Source organism: Chionomys nivalis, chromosome 8, assembly GCF_950005125.1.
Source record: "Chionomys nivalis chromosome 8, mChiNiv1.1, whole genome shotgun sequence".
Taxonomy (NCBI): Eukaryota; Metazoa; Chordata; class Mammalia; order Rodentia; family Cricetidae; genus Chionomys; species Chionomys nivalis.
This window is the reverse complement of record NC_080093.1, coordinates 9189605-9207079: the sequence shown is the minus strand read 5'-3', so window position 1 is coordinate 9207079 and position 17475 is coordinate 9189605.

Below are 17475 nucleotides of genomic sequence, written 5' to 3'. Positions count from 1 at the left end.
GGTCCAGGACAGGCTCCAAAACCACAGAGAAACCCTGTCTCGAAAAAGACAAAAAAAAAAAAAAAAAAAAAAAAAAAAGCAAGCTGGGGTGTCATCTACTATGACCCTCAGCCAGTGGTTATAAACATTTTTCATATTAAAAGAAAATTACAAAGCCAAATGGTTCACCCTGCAAATGGTTCACCCTGCAGACATGTAGATTTTCACAAGTACCCAAATGTACAGTTTCACGTGTGTTCTGATGTTTATGGATATTTAATCCAGACACATGACAGCAAGATCCCAAAAATGAAGTATTCTTTAAGTTACTTGAGATTAGTATTCTTCTACGTAGTCTATGCAGTTGTTCCAGGAAATCAATTTCTGAATGATGATAGAAAAATCCATCTCTTCAGGAGGGGGTCAACAAGACAAAGGGGAATGTCTAAGGCCTTGGCAAGAACAGAAATCAGTCTGGTAACTCAGATGTTGTGCCAGAATCCCAAGGAAGATATGGGCAGGCCTGTGGATGGAACTAATATGGTGAAAAGCTTAGTCTGAGAAAGTTGCCATTTCATAGGCACATTTGTGTTCAGAGCACATAACAGATACTCTAATGCAACTAATGACTCCTGGCCACCAAAACCCTCATGACGTATGAGCCTGATTAACAGTTGGTTTTGACAAAATGACTTAAAGTTAGTGGAATTCTCATTGTCTTCCCATGGAGAAACTGGTATGGGTCAAGTACGTGATCTGTAATTTAACACTCGGCTAACGTGATGACATATATGCTACTATAATTAGCATTGCTTGAGAAAATAGGAAAGAAAAAGTAATAGCAATGTCCAAATTCTCAGAACTAAGGACATGAAAGTTTATGGATTCACTACAGAAGAGCCAAAATATTTCATTTCATTTGCATATTTAGCAACTATGTTATAGTGAATACTCTAATTCTTTGGGACATCTTTGAGAACAGGAAATTTTGGCAAATCATTAGCCTGAGAATTATAGCCCTTTTTGCACATTATATTTACAAATGAAACTACATTTTCTTATAAATCAGAGTGAATTATTATGTTAATAGTTAGCAAATACAAGTTTTCTCCAACCACTAGAGTTTAATGATTACTGGTAGATAAGAAATGAGATTTTGTTAGGTAAAGTATTAAGTTAGGACCAAGAGAAAACCCAAAACCAAATTTGTGTTATAATATAGAAAATTGCTATTATTTTTCCTTGTCTCTTGTAGAAAATAAGTATGAAACAGATTGAAAAATAAAAAAGTGGGAAAAGTGAAAAATTCCAACCATTTAAAAATCAAGAGTGACTAATACACTTGTATTACACTGAATTTAATTTGCCTCTTTGAAGTACACCCCAAGCCTCTTAACTATGAAAATCAGCGGCATGGTATTTGTGATGCGGTAATGAGCTACACATTTCATCTAACTTGTGTACTATTTCTAAGTTCAAAAATGTTCATTTAATTTCATTGGGGGTTGTTTTATCACATTTTAAATAAATCAAAGTTTGATATATTATTGGGTGTAAGCTGCATATGACTCAAATCCAGCACCCCTGCATGCAGACTAAATTTGATTCAAGTAAATTTATTTTTGAAAAATGGTTTGTGCCTTTTCTATTTATCATCACAATGTGGAATGGCCCTAGAACAGTATGGCATTGGGCCTGGCTTGCCCTCACTGCGTCTGCGACAAACTGAGGAAACAGTAGAAAACATAATTCATTTCTGCAAGGAAGGCAAGAAAAAAATTGGATTTGCTTAGAATTGACAGTATGTGGCTCAAACAATTGAGACTAAAGCAAAAGCAATACAGAAATATAAAATTCAGTCAAATCTACAATCATGAAAATTATCTTTGATTGCCAAAGTGAGAAGACGCATCGTTGGAGCTAAGTGAGCTTATTAAACCACAACACGATGTGCTTTCTTGCATGATCAACTCTAAGAGGCCACAGTCGGCTTTGAATTGCTGTTCACCACCACATTGTTAACCAGGTTTTAAATGTGCCTTTATACAGGAACATAAATAACTGAAAGTTTTCAGTTATTTAGCTCAGCCAATCTATCAAGGGATAGTTAAAATATTTAGAAAAAAATTTCACATCAGAAAAATCATCCTATGAGTAGACATTTCATAACCCCACCCCCTACTGATGATGACAATAAAAATTCAATTTAATTGTACAGTCTCTCTCTCTCTCAAGTAGAAATGTATATACAATTTTAACCTCTATGATGAGCCTTGAAAGTATAAGAGTGAAAACATTCTAAATACACAGGCTCTGTTCAATTGAATTTGTTTAACAGTTGTACCAAGTGCCAGGCATGAAGCAGTTGCATAAATGAAATCTTAATAATGTGGTAGCCTAACCAAAACCTTGATATCCTAATGTAGATGGAAGAAATCAAGGAAGGACCCCCACCCCAGATGAAGAGCTATGACTAATCAATGGCTGCTAAGAGAGAAAGAATCTGTTTTCCCCAAGGATAAATCCTTTGATAAATTACCCAGTCTCAAGTGGTCAGCTTAATGTGTATCTTAATTAGGATTTCTATTGCTGTGAAGAGATACTGCAAGCCAGGAAACGCCTATAAGGAAAGACATCTCACTGGAGCCTACGTACAGTTTCAGAGGTGTAGTCACTTGTCATCACAGCAGGAAGCATGGTGGCATGCAGACAGACACGGTTCTGGACAAAGTGCTGCTAGTTCTACACCTTGATTCACAGGCAGCATAAAGTGAACTGGTTTGAGCTTCCGATGCCTTAAAGCCCATCTCCTAGTAACACGCTTCATCCAACAAGGCCACTCCTACTCCCACAAGGACGTACCTCATAATAGTGTCACTCCAAATGGACCAAGCATTCAAACAAATGATTCTGTGAGGACCAGTCCTAGTCAAACCTCTACATTATGTAACAATAATAATTAAAAGATAAGAGGTCATGAAATTCAGGGGGATAGAAGTAGATACAAAGACAGAAGAGAACATGGGTCAAACATGATATGTGTATATACTCACGTGTGCAAGGCATTCTAAAAACCAACACAATAAATGTAAAAGAAGAAAGGAAAATTAAAACTGGAACTAAATCTTAGGAAGGTAGTTGTCTAAGCATCAAAAGTTGGAAATGAAAATTATAGGAATGTGTTTTTGTGGAGGTATATGTATACATGTGTGTATTCACATGTACAGATAAATATGTGTGTACATGTCTGTGGAGACCTGAATCTGGCTTTGGAATTTTTTTTTGATTAGTCTCCATTTTATTAATCAGGATCTCTGTCTGATCCAAGAGCTTACAAATCTTCACAGTTTATTTAGCCAGCTTGATCTGGAGGGCCACTGTCTTAGCCTCCAGAGTAGTAAGAATACAAGTGTCTTTCATGCCTTCCTGATTTGACCCGAGTGTTAGGAATTCAAACTCCAATCTTTACACCTATAGGCAAACACTTTATCCACTGAGCCATCATCACAATAGTAGGATCTGGATTATATTAACTTGTATCAACATAATGCAAATATCAATAAATTATTTATTCAGGAAATTTTGCTTTAAGGCAAAACTCATAGAATCTGTAATTTATGTAATAATTTATATCATAAATAATTAATTGAAGTACCAAATTCTAAAATGAGCAATATTCAGTATTGGGTTTTGAATTACATAGGTAAATAAACTTATTTTCTGGACAGATTTATTAACACACACATAGATAAACAGCAATGCTGCCAAATTTCTCAAAGGAAAGAATATATAAAATGGATTATACATTGCAGTTCCTGGGATGGTAAATATCTGGTAGACCAGCTGTCCCAAATTCATCCTGAAAAGAGTGCCAAGAAGGAGCAGAAGTACGTAAACTGCTTGATAGGACGTCAGCTGAGATGAAAAAGGCATGACAGTCCATCAGAGCACCAAGGTCCTGTTTAGAGGTCAGCAAGGTTTGGGTTAACACAGAAGAATTAATCCATTGATGGACAGTCCTTTCTCATTCTCAGAAAGCAAGTTCCTTGAACAACATATTGTATTTGTCTCCTGTGCTGTGAGGTTATTGTCCCGTGATTGAAGATGACTTGCAGATAGAATCACCTATGTAAATAATTTGATTTATACATTTTAATTTAATAGTAATCATTTTCTATAATTAAATTTTGAATAAAAAAGAAATAGATAAGTTACCAAAAACCTTAGAAAAGTAAGCATACTATATTCTTTAATTTCTGATTCAGTATTTATTATCATGTGTGGCTTATGAGCATGATGGACACTTTCTTCTTATTTAGCTTTATAGTATTAATTTAATGAAGGCTTTTAGTAAAATACAATTTCCTCTATTAATGTGTTGAAGCTTTTCTGATATTTTTTCTTAATGCCCAGGTAATATGGGCCCTTCTTCTGGTTGATTTTCCTGTTTTATTTTTTCACAAAAGATGTCTAACTTTTGAAGCATAGACTGTGGCATTAAAAATAATATGGTTAAATCTCAACTGTGTGTGACAGTTCTCATTATATAATGGCTTATATCTTGATGTTAATGCTAGTGAGTGTGTATAGGTAAGAGTATGTGTTTGTCTATAATACAGTTAAGAAACCAAACCAGATTAGAGAAAATAAAATAATTTTAGAAGTAAATACAATAACTTACAGAAAAAATATAAGAAATGAAAAAACAACAAAATGCAGATTTAACTTATATATATATAATGTTAATATATAAGTGAAAATGTATGAAAAATTATGAATATGTTGGATGAACAAGAGGACATGTATACAGGCTTGATGTGAACAGATAAGATAATATATATATATATATATACAAATATATACAAATATATGTACATGCAAAATGTAAGAAATTATAAAAACTGGAAATTTTATTAAATGTTTCAAACTATTGTTTCTTCTAGAACAAGTATGAAAACCTACCTAGTTCTATGTTTAAACTTGTGAAACACAAAGGTATTACATAAATTGTTTTTGAATTTTCTGACAGAGAAATTTCTGGCTCTCTTTGCCTTCTCTTGCACATATCAATCAAATACAAATTTTTCTGAAAAAAGGAGAGAGAGAGAATAGATTGTTATTTTATTTTCTAAGGAAGTTTCTCTAAAGATTAACTCAGAAAAAGATAGTGTAGGAAAAGATTACATTCCAGTATTCCTCATTAATAATTAACTAAAAGTGACTAATTTAATTCAGCATTATATAAAAGATAATAATTTCTAATAGATTGGTATTTCTTCTAGAAATGCAAACTTTGACTCAACATTTAAATGTAATACTGTGCAAACATAAAAATGAAAAAGTATTTCATCATGTCACAAATGTTCTAACACATTTGAGGAAATTTCTTCCATAATCATGATAAACGCTGTTGTCAATCTAGAGAAACATGCTATCTCCAGTGCTTGTTAATGGATTTCTGGGTAATGGGATGATTAGTCATTAAAGACAATGTTCTCTTTCTAACTTCAAGAACAGAGCAAAGAAAAGATGGCTTTTTTCTTCTTTCAGTGCTATCCAGATGGAACTTTCAGCTTAACTTGCAAGGGAAACAAGATGCCAAAAATTTTGAAAGGAAGAAATATCATAATTTTTATAACATGATAACTTGAACAAATTTAAATTACTTACAAAAGGTTTATTAGATGTGTGTGTATGTGTGTGTTAGCAATCACTTATGGAAGATAAATATTAAAAGCTATGACTTAAAATAGTAATTAAAAACATGGAATAGTACTAGAGAATGGTTCGGTGGTGAACGAAACTGGCTGCTTCTAGACGACCCAAGTTTGCTTCCCAAAATGGACATAGTACATAGTTCCTGGAAATCCCACACCCTCTTCTGGCCTCTTAGGACAATTTATGCACAGGGCACACAGATAAAGGGCAGACAAAATGCTCACAACATAAAAATAAAATCATAAAAATTAAATAATGAGCTACCTAGGTGAATGTTAAGCCAAATATTTGCAGGAGTACTAAAAATGAAGTAACTTTTCAAACATCAAAAGATCTTATATAAATGCAGAGACAGAATAACCTACAAGTTATATAATTGGTAATATTGAAATATAAATTCTCCCGAATTTAACCTAAAACCTGATACAATAATCATCAAAACCCCCAAAATATTTCTTTAGATGTTTAAAAAGTTGGTTTCTAAAATACAGTGTGGAAACACAGGAAGTAGAGTAGCCAGAGAAGCTCAGGATGCATGCACTGGGCACGGAACTTAAAAATGAATAAATCCTTAAACATCTCAACCTGAGAGTTCATACAGTATTTCAATATTTAACACCACCCTTCTGCCACAGTTGTCACCGATTACAACCTGGAGAATAAACCAAACGAGCAAAAGACTGGATGGGAAGACAACAATGACAGATATAGAGCATACTACTACAACTAATGATTCGCTATTGTTAACATCCAACTCTGTAGCTTTTGTGTGGTGAACAGAGATGGGCACATTTTCTTTCTCTCTCTCTAAGACAATCTCCTCTCCAGTTAATAAGTTTCAGTGTTGTAAAGCAATAAAGCTCTGTGGATAAAAGGTGGGACCAATTAGGAAAGGTAGTCACCCTCTCTGCGAGTCTAAAAATTGCATCTACATGCATTATTAGCAGCTAATGGTGCATTTCATGTTCCTCAATTTCGCTGTGCTAACGGCTTCCTTCAGGGACAATTCAAACAATTAGAAAGAAGCACAATACAGAATAATCTCACTCTTCAACATTTTTTGAATCAGGAGATAAACTTGGCATTGGCCTTAGCAGAGAGGAGAGAATCTTTAATTACAAGTCTATGTGAACATATATCCAATTGTACACATAAGTATGCATGCTCAGTACTTTCCTTATGTATGTCATATGTTACATTTATGAAGATAAGTAAACTCAAAATTCTTTTCATTACTGTTTACAACTCACACTTCAAAAACAGCACCAACATGCTGTGTTGTGGTTTGTTTGATTTTCAGAACGCTCAATAAAGGTGTGTGAATGTAGGAATGGAGAAACAGCTTTGGATCCAAGATATAGCTCTTTGTTAAATGCTTCTCACAATCTGTTCTATTTCACAACATCACTACAGAGCTTGCTACAATTCAAATTTACTAACATGACACAGAAAAGTCAACAGTACCAGACTCTAAAACCTATTATTGACCACAGCCAAGGAATAGAAGAGTAGACTTTTCAAAACATGTATAGAAAAATACAATGAGTTGTTAGCAAGAAATAATATTTAATTATCATATTTCCTCATTTCTGCTGTTTTCTACTTGCCTATCTCTTCAAACATTTTGTGAACGTTCTCATGCATTATTCCTAAACAATTTATATTGAACCTTTATTTACGTTAACTATGATACCAGATACTGGTTTCGTTAACTAAAGAAGGTGATTTTGTGCTCATCTGTTCTGTACACTAGGAGTTCTTCAAGTTATGATACCGGAAAAAATCTCTAAAAAATTACAACAGACTTAGGAAACTTGACACTGGTATGCTTAAAAGAATTGTCAGCAACATAAATCTAGATCATAATAACTAAATACTTTCAAAAGTCAATGAAATAAATTTGTTACTGCTTTCTATGTCATATTATTCTCTCTCTCACATACACACATGGGAGGGAGGGAATGGCAGACTTTTTTCAGGTAGAGGAGGCAATGGCAAACTGCAGATTCATGGGTATGGCTTATTTTTTTATTTAGATGGTAAGTGACTAAAAATAAACTAGTAATTTGATACTCTGTAATTCATACCAGGATTCATCTTACATAGCTCCAGAGATTCAGGGATCAATGTTGCCATGCTGAGTGATTCCTTGGATAAAAGATGATATTTTAATATAAAATTACTGTAATGAACATGCATAGGCACAGGTAATTAAGGCACTGCTACCGTCTCAGAAGTTCTATATTAGTGTTTAATTACCAAGGCAGCAATCTGGACTTTGATGATTTTTTAATAGAAGTTGGAACAGTTTTCAAAAATAGAAATTTCCATTTAAAAAGCTTATTAGTCACTATATTCCACAGCATAAAAAATCATCCAAGTAAGATAAGTTCAGAGATAAGAAAACAGCATTTTCAGTAAAAGCCATTATTAGAATTTTCTGCCTCATTTTAATATTTCTCTTATCCAGTAGAAAGTGCTGGTGCCAGTTAGGTGCAGTCTTTAGCAAAACAAGAGTAGTGATTGCCTACAAACAGAGGATGATTCGGCAATAGTTGATACTAGCATTCTTCCTCTTGCCAGCAATTCAAAGTTGAAAATCAATCTTAGGAAAAACAGCTTTAAATTCTCGATAATTTGCATCTTTTCTTCCAAATCTCTATGTCCTTTGAATTTTATAGAATGATCCAGGTCAAAATGAGTGTTGGATAAGAGTCCTACAGCTTTGGTCTGTTGGAGATTGTGCGTGTGTGTTTGTCTGTGTGTTTATGCACGCATATGTGTGTGTGTAAGATAGGCACACACAGAGAGGGAGAAAGAGAGAGGAAGAAAGAGAGAGAGAGAGGTAGAGAGAGGAGAGAGAGAGAGAGGGAGGGAGGGAGGGAGGGAGGGAGGGAGGGAGGGAGGGAGGGAGGGAGGGAGGGAGAGAGATTTTGAAGCTGTTGTTGATTTTGAAAATAATGACCTCTGGCATTGTATATAAGGATCAGAAGTGTGGGTTTCCAACAAGAGGAATATAGCAAGAAGTGAAGAAGGAGAGAGGAAGAGAGGAAGTTTTACCATGAACAGAGAGTGACTGGTCTAGTCTCTGCAAAAGCACTGACCACTGTCTTTGTAAAATCTGCTGGTGATCTTTCAGATGACAATCATAGAAAACACTTCCTTTCAGAATTGCATTCTATTTTGCTGTTGATACAGTTAGAAGATACTGATATAGAAAAGAAAATAGAGGTCTATTTTATTAGAGTTCTTTGTATATTTCCTAAATGTATTCTTTGAATGTTTTATTACAAAAGTAAGTTCTCCCTGAAAATATTTTCTTTATAAAAGAGAAAGGTTATATTTATAATTATGAATACAATATATGTCTGCTCTTGAAGCAATATTTATCTATTTACTTTTTGTCTTTCTTTGGAAAAAATTTATTCATGTATGCAGTGAATTATGACCATATCTACCTCAAATGTCATCTTTAACATTTCTCTCCAACATGTTTTCCTCACTTAAATCATGTCTTTAAAAAATAGTCCACTTGTTGAAAGGAGGTTGCTTGTTTGTTTCCTGGCTTCCCAGACTCCCTAAATAATAACACAGAAACTATATTAATTAAATCACTGCTTGGCCCATTAGATCTTTCTTCTTATTGGCTAACTCTTACATATTGATTTAACTCATGTCTACCAATGTGTGTATCACCACATGGCTGTGGCTTACTGGCTAAAATTCCAGCGCCTGTCTCCAGTGGGACTACATAGTATCTCTCTGACTCCACCTCCTTTCTCCCAGCATTCAGTTTAGTTTCCCCTTCCTAGCTCTGTTCCCCCTATCTCTGCTATAGGCCCATAGCAGTTTCTTTATTAAGCACTGGTAATCGCAGCATACAGAGGGAAATCTCACGTCATCCACTATGTCCAGTGAGAGCTGTCTATCATGGGTTGGTGTCTGCATTCAATTACATATGGTAACTTTACTGGTGGCCATACCATCAATAATGAATAATTCTTCTCCCTTCAGCAACTATCCCTGATAAGTACTACAAAGAGGTCTAACTTCATTATTCTGTATGGTATGGAGTGACTAGAAATATTTAGCTTTTATTTTGAACAACTTTGGATTTTATTGAAAATTGAAAATAGATTTGGAAATGGATCTATAGATTTTACTTTTAAATTACCAGATTAAAAGTCGTTATAACACAGTCTTTGCAAAGTAGTTACAATCCGAGCTTATTTGGGGGCTTTATGTAGGTGTTGTTGCTATTCTATATTTGCTTATTTTATTTTTTAAACAAATGAAGAGGAAGAACTGATCTACCAATAGTCTACATCACTGTAGAAAACTCATTACTATGAAGTCTGGTGAGAGTGGTTAGAATTTGGTGTTATGAAGACACAAAGATCTCCAGTAGTTCACCTTTCTAACCAATGTTAGATGTATTTAATTTACTCTTTGTAGCACTCTGTTTTACTATTCATCTTTCATTCGAGAATAAAACAAAAGGTATCTAGTGAGTGACTTGGCAGAAAACAAAACCCACCCAGGTCACAGCAGTAAAACAAGGGTACTTGGAGTCATGCAACTACCTGCTTTGACTCAGGTGATCAAATAGCCATCATTCTACAGAGAATATGACAGATGAAACACAGCTCAAGTAAACTAGAATCTCTTCTCCAAAGAACATCACTTTTCCCCTGCTAGAGAAAAAAAATGCTGTGCCCCCTACCCCACCATAGCTTCCAAAAGGCAACTATTTCAGAGGTAAGACTAATTCACAGATCAAACTGCAATTACCCAGCATGCCAGTTTGAATAAGAATTGGCACTATAGACTCATATATTTGAACGCTTAGTCATCAGGGAGTGGCACTATTTGAAAAAGAAGAGAAGATACGGCCTTGTTGAAGGAAGTGGGTCATTAGAGGTGGGGTTTGAGGTTTCAAATGCCCATGTCAGGCTGCATGTCTCTCTCTCTCTCTCCCTACTCTCCTCTTCTCTTCTCTCCTCTCCTCTCCCCCTCCTCCCCATCCCCCTCCCTCTCTTTTATGTCTTCCTCTCCACTCCCCCTGCCTAAAGTTCAGGATGTAGTTCTCAACCACTGCTCCAGTGCCTTCCTGAATGCCGGTTCCCTGCCATGATGATAATGGACTAAACCTCTGAAAATGTAAACAAGCCCAAAATTAAACCGTTTGCTGTTGTTGTTATTTTACTGTTGATCTTTTAAGAGTTGTTGTTCATGGTGTCTCTTCACAGCTATAGAACAATGACTAAGACATCCAATGCTTTTATTCATGACGTAATCATGTAAAAAATAATATTGAAGAAATACAATAGAAAAACAAGTCTTCCATCAGAATTCCTTAAAAGCTTTTATTGAGATAAACTTTATTACTTACGCTAGTAATTCATGCCTTCTTTCAGCACTACACACCTATAGAAAGTAAGAAATATCTGGGTCAATTGTAGTACTAACATAAGAAAGGATTAAAAAGTCAGAAAAAATAGAGATGAGAGCAAATCTATAAGCAACTTGTGCAATACATGCTGTAGTATGCTAGGTTATATCCAGTATATGTATCCCTTTCATTTTATAATTATTTTTTACTATTCAGAGTATAATTTATTTCAGGAAAATGAAATCCTGCTTTAATTAGTGCTATAGTTCAGTGAGGAGAATATTTACAGGCCCACTGAAGTCACAATTAATGGCTGTTATTGACGAATTTCTAGAAACAAGCAGGGAGCATGTTTTATAGAAAGGAAGATTAATGTGTAGCAAGAGATCTGATAGCTGTTGGGAAGCATTATGGACAACTGTGAAACTGTAAAGTATGGACCAACCCACAGCACATCATCTGAATCACAACTGTTTGAGATAAAGGATCATTTTCATTTCTCATTATGTCTCAAATCTAACATCAAACTTGACATTAAGAAGTCACCATTAAATGTCTATATTAGTGATCATAAATTGAACTGATGATATTCTACATGCATTTCTATCATCTTACTCTTTCAGTAGATATATATGACAATATGATGAATAACTCCACTCAAACTGTCTTTGTTTCTTTTGCAGGGAAAATAAAATAAATTCGAATTTTACTTGAAATTTAACAAAAAATAAAGAAAACATTTTGCTGACATTTCTTTTTTAAAGAATTTTTATAAATATTTCATGATTGAAGAGTGATGATATATTTTATGATCAAAGAAATTGAAAAAAAATGAAATGGTTAAATAAAATGCTTTTATGGAGGATTTACAAAGATAATCTATGTAGGATAAATAACACTTAATTTTTGGCATATATTTGCATAATGTACATTTATTTTTATTTTTGGCATAGAATATTAATTAGAAAATAGACATAAATTAAATGTAGAAAATTTCAATTTCATCATTATTGTCATAAAAATATATAAGATTATTTAGGGTGAAAAATGTATAAAATAGAAATATTCCAGTTAATAAATGCCAGAGTAATTAATATCCATGAGAGTCCCTTAAGAATACTTTGTCCAAGACAAATAGGGAGAAGACAAGCGTGAAGGAGGAAGAAAACAGTCCTGTGTCCACATGGAATCCAAGAATGAAGTGCTTTCTGCATGAGTGATGGCTCAGAATTAGAAAGACCTGTGATCGTGCATTCCAGAACACACTGAAAGGTGTAAGTTTATATTATAACCCAGGAAAGGATAGGATGCACAGTCAAAGTATTCAAAGATCAAATTAAATAAGATAATAATAATTATGTTCAGCAAAGTATAAATCTTAGTTATGACAAAAAGGGTAATTACAGAAAGCTGATGGTGAAGAATGTTCAGGATAATTGAAAAGAAGTGAAAGGAATTAGGTCATAGAGGACAGATGACTCAAAACACATGAAGGAGAGAGCAGGCTGACATGTGAGCTGTGGAGCACAGAATGACTGCTTTCATTTAGGTTATTATAGGTGTGTGTGTGTGTGTGTGTGTGTGTGTGTGTGTGTGTGTGTATGTGTGTAGATTTTCCCCACAGAAGGCACCAGAGAAATACAACTAAATTCTGCACTGGCATTCCATCTCACACTATTCTGTTCTTAACTGAAACAACTGAACTATTGTTGTTGACTTCTAAATCTGAGCACACAGCAAGCACACAGTTTGATGGTCTGCTCCCAGAGAAAGAGTATAAAAGTAAAAATCTTCCACCAGCTTCCGAAGGTCGAGAATCAGTAATTCACACATGAATGTTTTAGTGCTCTGAAGCTGTGCGGTGTCGTTTGGAATATTTTCTCCTTTTCCTGTAGAACTAGAATTTAGGACCTTGGGGAGGTTTAAGTTCTCAAAGTCTGCTTAACCTGGGATGCTATTGATCTGATATGAGAGCTTATCCCAGGGGCAGTAAAACTCACCAGCCCAACCAGGAACATCCGTTAATCTCTAACCACCAGAGTATTAATATGCAAGAAAAAAATGGCTGAAGATCATGAATAGATACTGTAGCCAAATTTTAGAAGGTGGAATTCTGCAACAAACATCAATTGCCTACCTGTGATCTAAGATGAGGTTGAAAATCTCTCAGATTCATGTCAGTATTTGTTTTAAGAGGAGACTTCATACACACAAGGCACTTAAATCAAGGTCTAGCATATAATTGAGGTGGACCACAGAAGTTTAGGTGTTAGGCTTTAAGCAACAAATTTGGAAATTAATTTCTTAATGTTCAATAATACTGTAATTAGTTATCATCATGAGAACTATAAGATAATTGTATCTAATTATGGTTCCCTATTTTTCTGTTTTTGCCATCCCATTTCTACCTATCTCCTCTCTAATGCACAATCTCTGAAATCATCATATTATATGTCTTTTCATTTTGAGTTGTATATGTATGTGTGTGTATGCCACATGCAAGCAGATTCCCATAAAGATCAGGAGAGGGAGTCTGTTTTCCTGGAGCTGGGTTTACAGGATGTTGCGGGATACCATTACAGATGCTCAGACCTAAACTTGGATTATCTGGAAGAATAGACATAGTTTAAGCACTAAGGGACATCTACAGACCCCAGATACTTATTTGTAAGTTGGTAGTGACATTTGGGCAAACTTACACTCATGACTTTATTTTGAATTTAAGGAGTCGGTATTTATAGAAATAAAAGTCTTGTACTCTGCATATAAGTTTATTTGTTTTAATTTCAACATTTAGTTTTACAAATAAAGAAACAATACTTGGAAAACATGGAGTTAAAGCAGTGTTAAAATTATAAAATACTAAGTTGGGAAATCAAAGTATGGAAGGGGAAGGAGTTAATGGAAAAAAGCGTATGATTAAAATTTAAATATAAATTAAAAATAAGATAAGTCATAGCAATATAAGGTTGGTTTCTGATAAACAGTGCTGATTCTGAATAGAAAAAGGGAAAGAACGTGATTGAAAGTGTAGAGAGCATGACATTCTGTCCACACAGATATGCCCTGGAAAAGCCAGGAAGTTTAAACACATACAGTTGCCTTCAATGGAAAAAGATGTGTACCTGCCTTCCACCCAGAATACTCAGGAAGGATGCAGTTTATGACCTTGTGGTCTTTTGCTGTCTGTAAATCCAGTCTTCCCCTGAATCTCCCAGAGTATTGGAGATAGTCAAACAGAATTTTAACTCAAGTGCTTTTTATAGCTATAAGTGAAATAGTGACATTCTATTCTATATTTAGATTACACACACAGCATTGTATTACTTCTATTTTCAGTTTTCCTTTGACACAAGAAAGCCTTGCAACACACTGAATTCCAAAGCAGATTAGATAAAACAATTATCTCCACTTTGGCTTTTATTTACTCATTTTAAGATATTAATAGAGCCCTTTTTTTTCTGTTTTTCTTTGTCATCTTCCCCAAGCTATTGACATTTAACACCTGCACAAGAGGAAGCAGAGTTAGTGGTTTCTATATTCAGTTCTTACAAACTCCAAAATCAAGGAAAAAAAAAACTTTTGAAAGTATGCTTGAAGTTGCTTTGGTTACAGTAGGAATCACAGATGTAGGCTGGCATGAAACCCAAGAACAGAGTGGTAAGAGAGAACGGGAGTATTCTATAAGATGTAAATCAAAGGGAAGGGGGAAGACAAAGGTTTCTGAGATGTAGGGACATTCAGCTGCTTCTGAGTCCAAGAAAAACAATGAATTACAAATTGAGAACAAAAGTCTTCAAACTGCCCCTTATACAGTGCATAGCAGTCATCCCTGAAACTCTATGCACACCAACAACAAAATGGACTCAGCCAGTTTTACATATATATATATATATATATATATATATATATATATATATATATATATATATAATGGTATATTTATTTATACACATACATACATATATTGTGTATATGTGTGTATATTATACATTTGAATACATATACACATATGTGACACTAATAATCAAAAGCCTCAAGGATTTCTACCAGGCTTTCTGTTAAAGAAAGTGTTCCTAATTTTTGTTGGATATTTTTGTCTGATTCCCTTTTGATAACAGCATACTTATGAACCTGAAGAGCAATATCTTTCTGCTGTTTCCAGCAATTTTCTGTTCATGACCACATAATGTTTAACCATGGCCTATTAAACATCTATATTCTTTTGTGCCAGAAATGGGTAACCATTTGCACAAGCAGCTAAGCTTTATTGCCATTTTATTTCTGTCTAAATTCCCATCTTCCCCTTCCTCTAAAGCAGTCACATACCATTCTAGTTGTCTTTATGGCATATGAAAATACCTGAGATGTCAAGTGAATTTTACAAGGCATAGCCACACACACCATTTCCTTCTTTGTTGAAATTTCTCTCTCTAGGAGAAGAGATCATATGAGCAAAGGGGTCAAGATCGTGATGGGGAAACCCACAGAGACAGCTGACCTGAGCTAGTGGGAGCTCACTGACCCTAGACTGATAGTTGGGAGCCTTCATAAGACTGAACTAGTCCCTTTGAATATATGTGATGATTCTATGTCTTGGGCAGCCTGTAGGCCTACTGGCAGTGGTAGCCTTGTCCCTAGTGCATGAACTGGCTTTTTGGGACCCCTTTTCTATGGAAGGATACTTTGTTTAGCCTCAATACATAGGGGAAGGGCTTTATCCTGCCTTAACGTGATATGCCAGACATTGTTGACTTTCATTGGAAGGACTTACTCTTTCAGAGCAGTGGATGGGGGTTTGGATGGATGAAAGGAGTGAGGGGACAACTGGAAAAGGGAAGGGATGGGGGACAGTGGTTGTTATATAAAATGAAAAAGTAAAGTACTTTTTTTAAAAATTTTATTTATTTATTTAAGATTTCTACCTCCTCCCCACCACCACCTCCCATTTCCCTCCCCCTCCCCCAATTAAGTCCCCCTCCCTCGTCAGCCCGAAGGGCAATCAGGGTTCCCTGCCTTGTGGGAAGTCCAAGGACCCCCCACCTCCATCCAGGTCTAGTAAGGTGAGCATCCAAACTGCCTAGGCTCCCACGAAGCCAGAACGTGCAGTAGGATCAAAAACCCATTGCCATTGTTCTTGAGTTCTCAGTAGTCCTCATTGTCCGCTATGTTCAGCGAGTCCGGTTTTATCCCATGCTTTTTCAGACCCAGGCCAGCTGGCCTTGGTGAGTTCCCAATAGAACATCCCCATTGTCTCAGTGTGTGGGTGCACCCCTCGCGGTCCTGAGTTTCTTGCTCGTGCTGTCTCTTCTTCTGCTCCTGATTTGGACCTTGAGACTCATATTTGGTTTCTAGACATAAATAAAGGACATTGAGCCTATAATTCGTGATCCTAGAGAAGCTAAATAAGAAGGTGAACCCAAAGAAAAACATATAGGCATCCTCCTGAATATTAAACTTCATCAGGCAATGAAAGGAGACAAAGACAGAGACCCACACTGGAGCACCAGACTGAAAAAAGTACTTTTAAATTATAGAAAATAAATTTCTTCTAATATGCTGGCATGACACATTTGATCTGAAATTTAAGATATGGAGAAAAATGTAAACAAACAAAATATTTGCTTCATGTGTAGTAATTTCACATGTATCATTCACCATTGTGGCTTAAGAAAGCACAGTGACAATCAGGCATCTGATAAAGACCTGCATGTCAGGATTATTCTTGGTAAACTGAGGCAGTTTACCTGGTTGCATGTTGTTACATGTCCTAGGAAGTATGAAACACTTGAGATATATTTATGTTCACAATCTTGTACTTTCCTAGGAAGTCACAGACTTATCCTGCCCTGATCATTTACATATTTCAACTTTTGAAGATTTAGATCCTACAAAGGGAAAGAAAAAAAAAATTGGGACCTGCCAGAGAACAAGCGAAGTACATTTTGGAGAGGGTTGAGGATCTTCCTTCCGTTCAGAGATCAAAACAAGCAGTGCTGTTAATTTTTCCTATTCATAACCTAATAATTGGCAACTTTGCATTATTTACAAATTCCAAGGAAAACATAATCCTCCACTTCTCCAATTAGCCTGTAAATAGATATCCCTCAACACCAGATCATCATACATGTACTGCTACTATTACATATATACATTTCTGAAATATGAGGTTACCTCACATCCAATGCTACAATCAATCATTATTAAAAATAATCCTTCATGTCCTCTATTTTCTGTAAATCATGTGAATTACATTAGGACAATAACTCTCAGTTATTTATAATACATGTAGTCCAGAATTGATATTAAATATGTCAGTAAACATTATTGAATGACTAAAAGATTTGGAAGTGCTTGAAATACAATTTCAATAAAAATACCAGTAG